Here is a 16781-nt window from a genome sequence, read left to right on the forward strand (position 1 = left end):
ACTGGATGCATTACAATGTACAGTCCTGGCTTGTGTCAGCACAGCAGCGCCGTTCTGCCGCCACCCTGTCTCCTCTCCCCATCACTATGGAGACCCTATAACTTACACTACTGCCATGAAGACAATGGGCACACTGACATGGAGTCTGATCAGGGCCTTGACCCCACACAACGGGATGCCAAACCATGGCTCAAGTTTTGCTGCAGTCTCTCGGCTCACATATGAACTCACAGTCGCTCACCCTGTCTCTCTCTGTATTTACAACTTTTACTTTAAGTAACAGTACTCTCGTCTGGCTCTTTAAAAAGAGATGAATGCCTCATTGCTCCCACTGTCACCTCAAACAATAGATGGGAAAGCACAACAACACATTTACGTGAGCTGGCAGCCACTGTGTGTTAGCAGGTATGAATCCTTTATGGTTTGACCTTTTACCTCCTAGTCACCAATGCTTTTCAATAGAGACGGACAGAGATGCAGACCAGAGATAAGAGTAGCCAGGGAGTGGAGGTGGTTGATGAAAGGAATATGGGGGTTTGAAGAGAGTGTTTGGATTAGTGATTGTGTACATGATAAGACCCCATCTAAAGTTGGTGTACACATTGAGATTGGGGAGCCCGTTGGGAAAGCACTTTTCAAGGTTGACGCGATATATCCCAGTGGACTTGTCACTGTGCCTGTCACTATACGGTCGTCATGACGCCCAACTTGGCCGAGACCCGACGGCAGCAGGGAGCACCTTATCTCCGTGGCAACACGTCTGGGATTTGACCCACCGCCCTTCTGAGAATGCATATCACCCCTTCAAACCCCTTACTGGGAGAGAAAAAAATCATCAGAACATTAATTAACCAGTGCCTCTGACTATTACATCCAAAACCCAAGAGCTGACAGAGTGATGATATTCATGATGGGATTGATCATAATACTAATTATGGTAATGGAATATGTCAGTATATAATTTGCATCAACAGTTTAATATATATTCATCATGTGATGGATAAGATGTGCAGGCGAAGTAAACATACCTCTGTACCTATTATAATTTTTATGAATGATATTCTATTAGAGTTGTCATCCCACTGTGCAAAAACTGGTTGAATCAATGTTGCTTCCACATCATTTCAACCCAAAAAATCAATGTGGAAAACTGATTGGATTTACAAAAAGTAATCCATTTTTTTTACCCAACTTTTAACCTAAATCCAATGACATGGTGAAATGTTTTGTTGATTTCACGTTGAATTCACGTTAGCTGACAACTCAACCAAATGTAAATCAAAACTAGACGTTGAACTGACGTCTGTGCCCAGTGGGATGTCAACATTGAATACTGGTATGCTCTATGCAATTCATTGACCTGGAAGGGCCTCAAAAGTGCTTTATGAAAATATCAATATCAAAGTTAGAAAGGTATGATTAAGTAACAACATAAGGGGTAAAACTCAGCTATTATCAACAGGGGTGGTGACTGTCCTGTGAATTTCGCTATATCTCTCTCTCTGCCTCCATACCCAGTAGATGTGGGAAAGGGAGGTGAGTTCCCTGTGTCCCTCCGTGGCAGGCTAGGGTCGAATCCCGGCGAGGCCTGGTCCCGGTGGCACTGCCTGGGGACATTTTTTTAAACGGTGGGGTGGGAGTGCATGGAGTGGAGGGGGCACTGGGTACTACTGGGCCAATGTGGCAGCCAGTGAGGGGAGATGAAATCAACCCATCTCCAGGGTAAAGGCAGTGTGGGAAGAGAATGTGACGCTCCTTACCATGTCTCCTCTTTGTTGTCGCTCTGCTGCTAATATACTATGGGAATTCCCAGGGGGGAGAGAGGAGGGTGGGTGGGTGTAATGGGTGGGTGTTTTGGGGAAACACCTTAGGCTTATTAACTAATCATAACAAATGTGGATATGCATGCACATATGTAGGAAAAGATGCCAGTCAAACTGCAAAGTGCATAGTGAAAACATCTGTGATTGTTCATTAGTGCATTAGTGGAATTGTGCATTAGTGTCTGTGATTGTTCAATCATCTGTGATTGGGTATGATCTTGAATGGACTGCCAGGAGATATCATGCTCTTTCCCCCAACCTGTCACCATTATAACTACCACAACTGTCTCATAACTAATCTGAATTACTTACATGTACTACATGCATCATTTCAACAGACACTATTGTCAGTCTATGAAACATTAATTGTGGCTCCCAACAGTTAGATCAACAGTATTTCTCTGCCTACATATTTGTTCCTAGAAGGGCTGCTCTCTCAATTTAGCCCATCCACGCTACATTTATAGCTCAAGTCCAGGAGGTCAGTTTTGTTTAGTCATCATTCATTCATGTTGCTCACTGGAAAAGAACAGCATGAGCAAATTCCCAAGATTGTCAGAGTAGTGCTGAGCACCCAACACAATCCACTGAGGCAGAATGACTGATCCCCTGGTTTGACTTACATAATATCACTCAAAGCTTTGTCTCGCTTACATAGACATGGCCAGTATAGTACTTTAATACCTTTCAATTGTTCTATTTGCTTCCCCTAGTAAATGCCCCAATGCAAACAATATCCTGTAGTCGATTCAGATTTGATGTGTTCTACAAATCCTTCTGAATATGTCCTCCCCCTATGTATTAAATAGGTCAAATATTTGCCCAATTCTGTTGGTTTCATTTCCATGACGTCAGAGAGTATGCACATACGTTTGAAACTGTTATAGATACATTGGGGAAGTACATACGATTTGTGCTACACTTTCTTGTCGACCCCTCTTATATTAGCAACCTATGCTATCGCCTTCTTTCTTATATAGCTCAAATGTAAAATAAACCCAGCCTTAAGCCTCAGTATTACAGCCTAATGAGAGGACGTTACAAAAAATGATGTTTTCCTTCTTTAATTGATATGTTATTGGGAAAGAAAATGTGAGAGGGGAGAGGGGGGCTCCGGGGCACACAGACAGTCAGGGAGAGAATGAAAAACCCGTTAGTGCTGTCCCTTGCCCTCTTTGCTTTAGGGATTGCACAGACTGTGAAATGGCTGAGACGGGAATATGAAGATGGGAGCAACCCCCTACTGGCGAGGGCTGGTGGGCTTGTGTCTGCTCTGGGACAAGCCAGCGGGGGATGGGTGGGGAGGGGGGGTGACAGCAGCAGCAGGCAGCGGCAGAGGATATGTGGGAGAGAGGGGCTGACGCCACGGGGGCCGATGTCTGACATGACCCCGCTCAGCATGGCCCCAGCAGGCCACTGGGAGGCTATCGCCAGACCCAGGCCAGGTCAGTTGCCATGGAACACTATCCCCCCTGTCCCACTGTCTCTGTCTGTCTGTCTGAAGGACTTGACACAAACTCACTAACCTGCTTGAATATGAGTACGATTGAATACTAAGGTGAATCCCCTGTGTATGTGCACAAAAAAGGTTTGGTTCATGTTTCTCGTACAATTTGTAAGTCGCTCTGGATAAGAGCGTCTGCTAAATGATGTAAATGTAAATGTACATCAAAAACATTACTAAAAACAACACAGTCTGTCACAGCTTTGTATGTTTTCCATGATTAGAGGCATAGGGATTGATCAAAAGTAATTCTGCAACAATATGCTGTTGTAACATTCGAAAAAACTATAAACCTGTTGTTAATCTTGGCGTTTTCTTCCTGGGCAAGTCTTAACTACCAAATTCAACATCTTGCTAAGGAATTTTGTGGTTGAAAAAATATAGACTGATAAGATGGTAATTGTGATAGACACTGAGGCCAGAATTCTATCCCTAAGGCAGCACGCTGGATAGCCAACAATGCAGTTTTGAAAGATAATGTCATTTTAGGTCGAAAATGGAAAAAAAGGGTCAGATCCTTAAGAGGTTAAAAGCTGCATTGTCTACCACCTGCGATTTGATTGAACCCCAGCCTGAGTCATGTGAAGTTCATGTGAAGTTCATGTGAACGTACACTGCTCTTTGGTGTACGTGGAAGTGAAAGCTCCTTGATATTGTCCGTGTTCCTGGGTGTGATTGTGTCCTGCCAGTAGACCACAGAGAGGAAGTGGCACAGACACATTCACCCTATTATCACTCTTTCTCCAACACGTGTACCCCGCTCTCCCTCCTTCCCTTCTTCCCTCTTCCTCTCTGTCTCATGACTGTGCACTCAGGATAGGAATGTGGTCTTGGGGAGCATTTTGCTTCTTCTCATGCTTGTCCAGCAGACTTACCAGTCTCCTCTCCGCACCCCTCTCTTTTCTTGTCCATAGTCCACCGCCACCCTCCCTTCCACCCTCCATCCCTCTCTCCTTCCCTATTCACTGGGTCTCACTCTTCCCTGGACTGGGCCGTCACTCCTGATAAGTCACCACAAAGCCCCCACTGTGTCCCTGGCCTGTCCCCGGCTCCTCTAGGAGCAGCCGAGCGTGAGGCCGAAAGGAGGAGCCACTTATCTCTACCCCCCCTCCTTCTCCTCCACCTCCTCCTCCTACCTAACCCTCCTCTCATAGAACCTTTCCAGCACAATGGCCGCCTGCTTTTAATGCTGGACAATGACACTGCCGATCTGAATGGTTAGCCAGCCCTGTGCTCCACCCCCCCCACCCACTCACCACCCAGCATCCCCAGCAGCATGCATGAAAGAGACTCTAATGGTCCTTGTTAGCCACTTCAGTGGCTGTACTGATCCTCCTTATCTCCCCCATCAGTGTACCCAAAGATGGCTGCCGGAAGGAATGTCAGGGAGCCCAGGCAAAGGTCATGTTTTTATTCGCCCAATCGGCTGCAGTCTGATAAGACAATTTGTCAGGAGAAATCAGAGAGGGCTGAGGCAATCCGAGTTCACTGGTAGGATGCAGGTAACCTGAGGTGATTGAAGTTACAGGGTTAGTTGAGATCCTGTGAGGCTGCAGCTCTCTAGGTTTGACTCCGTGGGGGAGCAATGATATGTTTATGTGTAATGAAGGAGAAGAAGAAGAAGAAGAAGAAGAAGAAGAAGAAGAAGAAGAAGAAGAAGAAGAAGAAGAAGAAGAAGAAGAAGAAGAAGAAGAAGAAGAAGAACAAGAACAAGAACAAGAACAAGAACAAGAACAAGAACAAGAACAAGAACAAGAACAATAATACTTTATTAATCGATACGACACAGACATGTGTTTTCTGCTGGCCTCCGGTTGCTGGCCCACTTCTCTAACCTTCTCTAACTTCGAAGCTACCGCCAGTCTACTACACACTCTACTTTGGAGAATAGTTGATTGAATTGTCTCCATTGCTTCTCTTAAGCTTGCTTGCTGCATACTAATAAGATTGTCCTAGGATTAATGGTTATGAATTAGCTGTAAAGGAAGAAGAAAAATGGATGGGCACTTTATAAAGGTCTAATACTGTATAGAAAACACATAAAAAGCCTGGCTAACACTTTATTTTATTAATCCAAACCTTTTTAGTTCTGCATCACGAAACGTTCACAAATAGCTAAATGTGAAGATGTATTTGTAAATTTGTGTTAACAGTTGGTTCTGCTGAGTTCCTTTGACAGAGGGGTCACAGAAACTCACTACCATGGACCTGTGTTTGTGATGTGAGGTTTCTCCAGTCCCCACACCTACCCTGATCAGTATTCTCCCCCACCGGTGGGCTTCTCACATCAGCTCTAATCCAATAACAACAGCTCCAGCGTAGCGTCACCCAGGACCAGACATGTTATTCAGACCTGCCCGACTCAGCTCCTAATCGACGGGTTATTGTTCAATATAACATTTGCTGTGGGGAGGAAAATCTTTAGTGATGTGATTTTGTTGGCCCTAACCCAATAGGTTTCCGAAAGCTTTTCTTTTATTCTCTATCTTTCATCTTAAAACAAGGTGATGGCATTTTAATTTTCATTATTGTATTTCTCTTGATTTATTTATCCAACCCTTCTTTTGGTCTTCATGAACTGAGACACATATAGGTATTGGTCATTGAAATTGGCTTTATTTCTCTCCTAGGAATTGTAAGGGCTGCGGTTGGGGTTCAGATTTGATAAGGGGACCTATCACTGTGGTTCATTTGTAGTTGCCATACTGATGGAGTAATATTTGTGGTCTTTTTTGTCATGTGGTGATCCCTGATGATGAAAACAACTACATTTATAGATGTCAGTGAAGTCATTGCTTTTTTATTGATGGTCAATGGTAAAGTACTTTTGGGTTGCTGTGGACTGTAACATCTCAATCAAAGATTTTACTTAGAAGATACAGCAAAATCAAAGGTATAGTATTTGAATGTCCCATAAATAGAAACATTTTATCATTACTTTTAATAACTTAGAAAAATAAGGTAAAACGAAAATGTACAACACAATACATTATAGTGTGACAATGTGATATTTGTATATCTAGGACTAAATGGTATATTAAACATCTAACAAACCAAGTGTCAGAAGTATAACACATTTGTACTCAAGAAACCATTACAGAGTAACTGTAGCAGATTCAAAGAGTTGGTATTGTTAAGAAAGGATAATAGAAAAAGTGAACAACAGAGATACACTCCTATTCCCAGCGGTATGGTGAGTGGAGTCAGGAAAGGTGGTGGGACCAGTGCTATACTGGGGGCAGACACAGAGACAGGGGTAGACACAGCCTTAACAAGCTAATGAAACATGTCACTGTGTTATTTTCCGCCCCCTGCCTCAGCCAGCCCCAGTAAAAGGACCCCTGCCGCCAGGGCCCATTGTTGGCCCACTGGATTAGTTGAAGTCCCAGGGGTTCTGCTCCTTGCTGTCTCCATCCGTCACTGTCTCCTCAGACATGGTCCGAACACTCCTCACACACAGTCAAGCACACACACACACTCACACACACTCAGATCACACAGTCAAGCACGCACACACGCACTCGATCACACCGTCAAGCACATATACACAGTCTGCTAGCACTGTTAGGTACATGCGCGCACATGCCTCTACGGTGTGCCTTAACTCTCCCACACCAACACACATAGTGTAGTGTGTTCTCCCAAACTCACTTAGGTGTCATCGTCCTCTGACTCATCAGCACAGTGCACAAAGAGAGGTGGGCCTGGTCAGTATGCTCTGTCAGGTGGCCGATGGGACAGGAAGGCAGGCAGGCATCCTCTGTGTCAGGCCAGGCCAGGCCAGGCAGGGTGGACCCCAGTGGGCTCCTGGGAGAGGAATGAGGGGCACGCCCCCCGGGTCAGAGTTCCTGACACAGTCTCACACTCAGTGGTAATTAACTGGGGGCCTGATTGACAGCCAGTTCATCTCTCAGAGGAGAGGGGAAGGAGCTGTCTGTCTCGTAAGACCATGGATTCTTCAAGGCTGTGTCTGGGATGTAGTTTTACTAAGCATGGAATGAGTTTAAACATGAGTCACCAAATCAAAATAGGGTTGATTTGTAAATTAGTTGATTGGATATTATTGTTTGCTATGCCACCCTGTAATAGTCTTCATCTACCCCAGTAAATAGCTCTTATATTGTTTTAGAGGCAGAAGCCTCTCCACACGTTTGTGTCGTAAGGGCTAGATTTGATCAGATCCGCGCTAGCCAACATCCAGTAAATAAAGGGGGCATATAAGCAGACAATGAAAGCTCTTACAATATTCGATGATTACATTTCTCTAAAACAGGTTATAGGCTACATGTGCACCACCAAGTCAGAACAGTAGGCAAAATTAAGAGGGGAAAATATACCACATTATTAGGGTGAGGCACATGGGCTACTAACAGCTTACTACACAACATACACTTAGTATTACTATCTTAACTACAGTTGAAGTCGGAAGTTTACATACACTTAGGTTGGAGTCATTAAAACTTGTTTTTCAACCACTCCACACATTTCTTGTTAACAAACTATAGTTTTGGCAAGTCGGTTAGGACATCTACTTTGTGCATGACACAAGTAATTTTTCCAACAATTGTTTACAGACAGATTATTTCACCTATACTTCACTGTGGGTGAGTGGGTCAGAAGATTACATACACTAAGTTGACTGTGCCTTTAAACAGCTTGGAAAATTCCAGAAAATGATGTCATGGCTTTAGAAGCTTCTGATAGGCTAATTGACATCATTTGAGTTAATTGGAGGTGTACCTGTGGATGTATTTCAAGGCCTATCTTCAAGCTCAATGCTTCTTTGCTTGACATCATGGGAAAATCAAAAGAAATCAGCCAAAAAAATTGTAGACCTCCACAAGTCTGGTTCATCCTTTGGAGCAATTTCCAAACGCCTGAAGGTACCACGTTCATCTGTACAAACAATAGTACACAAGTATAAACACCATGGGACCACGCAGCCATCATACTGCTCAGGAAGGAGACACGTTCTGTCTCCTAGAGATGAACGTATTTTGGTGCGAAAAGTGCAAATCAATCCCAGAACAACAGCAAAGGACCTTGTGAAGATGCTGGAGGAAACGGGTACAAAAGTATCTATATCCACAGTAAAATTAGTCTTATATTGACATAACCTGAAAGGCCGCTCAGCAAGGAAGAAGCCACTGCTCCAAAACCACCATAAAAAGCCAGACTACGGTTTGCAACTGCACATGGGGACAAAGATCGTACTTTTTGGAGAAATGTCCTCTGGTCTGATGAAACAAAAATAGAACTGTTTGGCCATAATGACCATCGTTATGTTTGGAGGAAAAAGGGGGTTGCTTGCAAGCCGAAGAACACCATCCCAACCGTGAAGCACAGGGGTGGCAGCATCATGCTGTGGGGGTGCTTTGCTGCAGGAGGGACTGGTGCACTTCACAAAATAGATGGCATCATGAGGAAGGAAAATTATGTGGATATATTGAAGCAACATCTCAAGACATCAGTCAGGAAGTTAAAGCTTGGTCGCAAATGGGTCTTCCAAATGGACAATGACCCCAAGCATACTTCCAAAGTTGTGGCAAAATGGCTTAAGGACAACAAAGTCAAGGTATTGGAGTGGCCATCACAAAGCCCTGACCTCAATCCTATTGAACATTTGTGGGCAGAACTGAAAAAGTGTGTGCGAGCAAGGAGGCCTACAAACCTGACTCAGTTATACCAGCTCTGTCAGGAGGAATGGGCCAAAATTCACCCAACTTATTGTGAAGCTTGTGGATGGCTACCCGAAACGTTTGACCCAAGTTAAACAATTTAAAGGCAATGCTACCAAATACTAATTGAGTGTATGTAAACTTCTGACACACTGGGAATGTGATGAAATAAATAAAAGCTGAAATAAATCATTCTCTCTAATATTATTCTGACATTTCACATTCTTAAAATAAAGTGGTGATCCTAACTGTCCTAAGACAGGGAATTTTTTACTAGGATTACATGTCAGGAATTTTGAAAAACTGAGTTTAAATGTATTTGGCTAAAGTGTATGTAAACTTCCGACTTCTCCCTGACATATTACATCAGTTATGCAGCAGCACACAATACATTTTTGGACTCACCTTGTTGTGCTGTGCTCACTTGAACAGGAAGGTGGCGCGGCGGTCCTTCGTGGGCAAATTTTGTCATCAAACTTTGTCATCAAAATCTGGCATTCTCTGGATTTATGGCGCTTTCAAGACAACTGGGAACTCGTAAAAAAAACAAGGTCAAATCATGATGACGTCAGTGATCTTCAAGTCGTAGCTCTAGAAAGAGGCCAAAGTTCCCGACTTAAAATTCCAAGTTGGAAGACAGTTCAAAACTTATTTTCCAGTCGGACCTATTTTTTTCCCGGGTTCTCAGTTGTCTTGAACTCACTGAAGTCAGCTTTCCCAGTTCAGAGTTAACAGTTGTTTTGAGCATGGCAGAAATCATGCTGGATTGACAGCATGGCCAATGATGAATGTTTATCATTTTAAGCTTGGAAAAGAGACCCTTGAACCCAGACTTGGGACCACACAGCCACTCCACTGAATAGAAAAGTGATTGCTTTGCAATGCTTTGCAAGTGATTGCAGCCACTAATTTCTTCCAAACCACTCATTGTTGAATTTGCAAATTCCAACTTGTTGTGTAATGTTTATGTCCAATGGCCGATGAGCACCAATACATTTTATTTATAACTTCTCTTCATTATTTATATTCATATGACAAGGATTAAAAAGGGGGGAGGGTAAACATGTGGGGCTCAAAACAGGCTCTGCTCCACCTGCCCTGAATGACGGGTCGCCACTGGTTGTCACTGACTCATGTTTATTGTCCGTGTTCCTCCCACTCATTTCTTTTGTTGGACACTATTTCACACCATTGTTTTTCAGTCATCTCTAAACAGGGTTGTGCTGAAACCCAGAATTCTAACACAATGCACATTTTTCACTTACAAGTCTACGTGGAATCCTTGCTCTTCTTGGTGTAACTCAGTTTCAGCAATTCTCTTTATTGATTTTACAGTTGGAACACTGCAAATAATTCTACACCGATTTCAATGAGAATTGGAGAGAGGATCTGATCCTCATCAGTAACACAGCTCTGTTTCAGATAGCATGTTCACCTTTGAAGAATGCACTTAAAAGGGGGAAATCTGTGGATTTAAATGGTGTGTTTTTCCTTGATTCCAAGGGGCGTTTTCTCTAGCAGCACAAAGACAGCCGGATCAGATTGCGCAGGCGCATTCACCGGGCCACTTTGTTTTCAAATGGTTTTGTTAGTTGTGACACTGCAGACATCCAACACCTTCCAAGAATCTGAACTGTAAAAAGCTCTTGTTCTCTCCTGCAGGTAACCCAGAAAGGAGCTGTGGAGGGAGCAGAGGCCCAAGGCAGTGCATCAGCAGCAGCATCAGTCCTAGCTAACTTCCCCTTTGTGTTCCTCCTCCCTCCAGGGCAGGTAGGGATCCTGGAGCTTAAGCAGCTTAACACAGCAGGATGAGCCACCTCAGTACCATCTGATACTGGGCTAAACCCTGGGCTTTCACATGTTCCACTCAGCAGGTCCCTCGACCTCTGACATTTACCAACAACTACACTGACCCACTGATCAACAGGTGTACACAACCCACATGTACTGCACTGTACTGTACTACTCCCTGTGTAGATAGAGAGGTTGAATAATCATGGGCTGTACGGTTGACAACACATCAGCACACAAGCGCTATAGGGGCCAGGATGTCAAGCGTAGACACATAGGCTGTGCATCAGGGAGCGGGGTGGAGGGGGGGGTTTACACAGACAGAGACGAAAGGGGACCAGGGGTTCAGGCAGGGAAAGAGAATCCGCTACATTAACCTTCCCCACCACTGCCAGAGCCTTTCTGCACTCCTCTTTCAGCACGACCCAAGGGAGGGTAACTCTGAGCCTGGCCCATTCTCCCAGAGAACTTTGATTTCCTATTAGGTTCCTTGCGTGGAGGGGGGACATGGCCATCTCACGTTCGGCGGCAGGCCCTGGGCAGGACAATGGCCAGCCTCGGCCTGGATACAGGGCCTTTGTTAAGGGGGCCATTTATTGCCCTGTCTCCCTGGCAGCTAAAGGCCCTCACATCACATGCTCATCCCCAAAGTGCACACTTAGCCCGCTCACTGGAGTGGCAGGGGGACGGGCAGGGGGACAGCAAGGGATGGCAGGGGAGGGACACAGACTGGGTGTTCTGTCTGTATGCATGGGGAAATGCACCCCTATGAGGAGTCTGGGTACTTTTGGACATGTTGGTTATCTTTCAATTACTAGTTTCAATGTATCACATGTGGGGTTCGCTAAGGACCGCCTACTCTCGGAAGTACCAATCAAAAACGTCTGTTGGAGAAAGACAGGTTGAGTGGCGAATGAGGTGAGACCCTCCCTTCCATAAAAGGAGCAACTCTCATGAATAGCCTTGACTCCCTCCCTTCACTGTCTGATGATATAGTGTCAGGGGAAGGCGAGTTTGGGGATGACGAGGATGATGATGGGATCAATCTCACCGGATATCCCTCACCGGGACCCAGCACCGTTCCTCCGGACTGTACACCTCCCACTCCACGAGGTACTGAAGAGCCCCCCACCCGATGCCTCAAATCCATGATGGAACGGACACAGTACGCCGGGGCCCCGTCAATGTCCAGAGGAGGTGGAGGGACCTCCCGCACCTCAGACTCCTGGCGTGGACCAGCCACCACCGGCCTGAGGAGAGACACATGAAACGAGGGGTAATACAGTAATCAGGGGGAAGTAATAACCTATAGGTGACCTCGTTGATTCTCCTCAGGACTTTGAACGACCCCACAAACCGCGGGCTCAGCCTCCTCGCTGCCCGGATGTACTCCAGGTTACGGTGGTTCGTCCAGATGAGGAAAGGGTGCTTCGCCCCTTCGAGCCAATGCCTCCACACGGTCAAAGCTCGGACAACAGCCAACAGCTCCTGATCACCAACGTCGTAGTTCTGCTCCGCCGGGCTGAGCTTCTTAGAGAAGAAGGCACAGGGCGGAGCTTGGGTGGCGTGCACACGCCTATCCCTACCTCAGAAGCATCCACCTCCACTACGAACGGTAGTGATGGATCGGGGTGGGCTAGTACTGGGGCTGAGGTGAACAGACCCCTCAGTTTCCTGCAGCAGACCAGCAGAGCCGGGATGGCCCACCCTTCAACAGAGATGTAATGGGAGCTGCGAACTTGCCAAAGTCCCGGATAAACCTCCAATAGTACTTGGCAAAGCCCAGAAAGCGCTGCACCTCCTTAACCGTGGTGGGAGTCGGCCAATTACGCACAGCTGAAATGCGATCCCCCTCCATCTCCACACCTGAGGTGGTAATGCGGTATCCGAGGAAGGAGACGGACGGCTGGAAAAACATACACTTCTCTGCCTCGGCATAAAGGTAATTTTCCAACAGTCGGGCCAGCACTTTGTGAACCAGAGACACATTCTCGGCGCGCATAGCGGAATACACCAGAATGTCATTGATGTAGACCACTACACCGTGACCAAGCATGTCCCGAAACACCTCGTTCACAAAGGACTGGAAGACAGATGGAGCATTCATCAAACTGTAGGGCATCACCAGGTATTCATAATGCCCCGTGGTTGTGCTGAATGCTGTCTTCCACTCATTCCCCTCTCGAACACGCACCAGGTTGTACGCACTCCTGAGATCTAATTTGGTGAAGAAGCGCGCCCAATGCATTGACTCGATCACTGACGGAATGAGAGGGAGAGGATAACTAAATCTTACCGTCTCCTTGTTCAGTGGTCGATAATCAATGCAAGGGCGCAGACCACCATCTTTGTTCTTCACAAATAAGAAACTTGAGGAGAAGGGTGAAGTGGAGGTACGTATATACCCCTGGCGCAGGGTCTCGGCGACGTATGTTTCCATAGCAACTGTTTCAGCCTGCGACAGGGGGTACACATGACTCCTGGGAGGTACAGCGTCTACCCGGAGGTTTATTGCGCAATCCCCCGCCCGATGAGGTGGTAACTTGGTAGCCTGCGTTTTAGAGAACGCGTGCGCCAAATCGAGGTATTCGGGGGGAATGTGCACGGTGGAGGTACTGTCTGGACTTTCCACCGTGGTTGCACCAACGGAAACACCTAGACACCTACCCTGACACTCTCGCGACCACCCCGTGAGAACCCTCTGCGGCCATGAGAAGGTGGGGTTGTGGAGTGCTAACCAAGGGAGACCTAATACCACAGGGAAAGCAGGAGACTCAATAATATAAAAAGTGACCTGCTCACAATGAATCTCCTGGGTAATCATGGTGACTGGTGCAGTAACCTCCTTAACAAACCCGGAACCTAATTGTCACGGTTTCGGCCGAGGCTGCTCCTTCTCCTTGTTCGGGCAGGCTTCGGCGGTCGTCGTCCCCGGAGTACTAGCTACCACCGTTCGATGTTTCATGTTTGTTTGGTTTTGTCTGTTTGTACACCTGTCCCTTGTTAGTGTTTGATTTTGTTTCCTATTTAGTTATCATGTGTTGGGTCAGGTGTTATGTGTGATTATTATTGTCAGCTGTTGCTATTGAGGAGTTTCCTCTCTCGTGTTGTTAGTATCGAGAGTCCGCACTGCGTGCGCCTTTTCTTGTTTTTGCGCACTGTTGTTTGTGTGCGTAATTTGTTCTTGCCTCCCGGTTGGGTTGGCAATGCACCTGTTTTTGGATTACTAAAGTCTGTTGACGAACACCCTTGTTCCTGCGCTTGATTCCCTGCACCACATCCACACGCAGCGTTCTGACACTAATGGTCAACTATCAAGTGCTCTGATGGGGAGTGGAATGGATAGGGGAACCAATGAAATGCCTAGCCCGTGTGAAAATGCCCTATCCATAAAGTTCCCAGCTGCGCCTAAATCGACTAGCACCTTACACTGGGGAACTACCATGTGATCGGGAAAGTAGATGGGTAGGGTACAGTGCGCAGCAGAGGGCTCTGAACGAGTGTGAGTGCCCTGCCTGCCGCCTCCAGACCCAAAAGAGCACTGACGACAACGTGTGGTGAACTGTCCCTTCGTGCCACCAGTGTGACACTGTCGCTGTCGTCCTCCGCTCTCTCGGATGGTGGTTCCACCCAGCTCCATCGGCTCGGGATCTGAGTTGGCCGGGGTGGGAACGGGCAGACCCCTTCCAGGATGTCCTCTGGCTTCCAGCAGGTTGTCCAAACGAATGGCCATGTCCACCAGTTGCGCGAAGGACAACATGGTGTCCAGGCAGGCTAGCTCCCGTTGGACATCCTCCCGCAGATGGCACCGGAAATGGTCAATAAGGGCCCACTCATTCCACCCGGACCCCGCTGCCAGAGTCCGAAACTCCAACGCGAAGTCCTGCGCGGTTCTCGTCCCCTGCCTCAGGTGGACCAGCCGCTCACCCGCCTCTAGAGCGAACTTCCTGTAGTTCTCCAACACGGCTCCTCCTTTGTTCCACACCGCGTTGGCCCACTCCAGGGCTTTCCCCAAGAGGCAGGAGACGAGGGCGGACACCTTCTCCCGCTCCGATGGGGCCGACCTGATGCTGGAGAAATAGAGCTCCAGTTGAAGGAGGAATCCTTGGCAGAGCGCCGCCGTCCCGTCGAACTCCCGTGGTCGGGATATCTGGATCCCTCCGGGTGCTGGGGTGTGGGTGGCTGGATCCAGCTGGTCTTGACAGATCGGGTCCTCTCCTCTCCAGGCGTTGGAAGACCAGAAGAACCCGATCCATCGCTTCCCTCAAGATGGCCAGCATCGTGGAATGCTCCTGGACCCGTGCCACGACTCCAGGCATGCGGTCCTCTCCCGCTGACTCCATACTTCGGGTGGGTGATTCTGTGAGAGTGTGATTTCAAGGAGTCAGGCGCAGGAGGGTAAATCACCGAATACAGAGTTTATTCCGTAGGAAACAGTTACGCTGGATAGCGTCAACAAAATACAGGCACACGGGGAACAATAGCCCCGGAAATACAAGGTACGGGTAGCTCAACCGAGCTACACTCAACTCACAAATAACAATCACCCACAAGGACAGTGGCTAGTAAGCCGGTGACGATGAATGCCGAAACCTTCCCGAACAAGGAGGGGAGGCAGCCTCGGCGGAAGTCATGACAACATGACAAACAGATATGGGACCAGGTTACCAGCATTCCACAGTAACAGTTCCCCAGGTGTTGCTATATAGCGGTTTTAGAGGGGGAAACTTGAACTACAGGACTTGTGAATGTAATGTTTGGCCAATAGAACAATTGAGGTGATAAAAGCTCATTCAACTGGAGGCAATTAAATCCAATGAAGGTATTGCATTTCTTACTTGTCTTGAATAGGCTGTACTTTCCAAAAGTTTAGTCAGCCAATCCCAATATGGATGTCTACATCCCACATGGAGAGATAAGTGTTAATCTCAGGAATAAAGTCGTATAGCTTAGTTGCCATAATAAAAGCACAATACAAATTAATATTATACTGATTTGTCTGGCATTAGAGGACCATGAGGCCATTAAATGAAGTAAAAAATGTAGTTGTTTGGAGAAAACTATCATTCACAATAGTTATGCTAGGTAAATTCTTTAACAAAGACGGTCTGTCTTTGGAGTGGTTGTTTTTTGTGTTCTTAATTCCTCTTTCCCGTTGTAGGTTACTACTCCACCATTGTATTTCATTCATAGGGGGACACTACACATACAGAATTCATATATGATGTTGAATTCTCAATATCAGCTAATAACAAATAATAACCACCAGGCATCGTATCATATCAATGACAAAATTCCATTTGGATTGGTGCATTGGTAGCCAGGAATGTTAGTAAGACACTAGACTTAGTGAAAACTTTAGGTTTCGTGTTCTTGTCAAAGTTCACAGAGTACAGTCGTGGTCAAACGCTTTTGAGAATGACACAAGTATTGGTCTTCACAAAGTTCGCTGCTTCAGTGTTATGAGATATTTTTGTCAGATGTTACTATGGTATACTGAAGTATAATTACAAGCATTCCATAAGTGTCAAAGGCTTTTATTGACAATTACATTAAGTTTATGCAAAGAGTCAATATTTGCAGTGTTGACCCTTCTTTTTCAAGACCTCTGCAATCCACCCCAGCATGCTGTCAATTAACTTCTGGGCCAAATCCTGACTGATGGCAGCCCATTCTTGCATAATCAATGCTTGGAGTTTGTCAGAATTTGTGGGTTTTTGTTTGTCCACCCGCCTCTTGAGGATCGACCACAAGTTCTCAATGGGATTAAGGTCTGGGGAGTTTCCTGGCCATGGACCCAAAATGTCGATGTTTTGCTTTTCTCTAAGGACCATGCAAGGTTGTCACCAAACTGTTCTTGGATGGTTGGGAGAGGTTGCTCTTGGAGGATGTATTGGGACCATTCTTTATTCATGCCTGTGTTCTTAGGCAAAATTGTGAGTGAGCCCACTCCCTTGGCTGAGAAGCAACCCCACACATGAATGG

Source organism: Coregonus clupeaformis, chromosome 18 (assembly GCF_020615455.1).
Source record: "Coregonus clupeaformis isolate EN_2021a chromosome 18, ASM2061545v1, whole genome shotgun sequence".
Classification (NCBI taxonomy): Eukaryota; Metazoa; Chordata; class Actinopteri; order Salmoniformes; family Salmonidae; genus Coregonus; species Coregonus clupeaformis.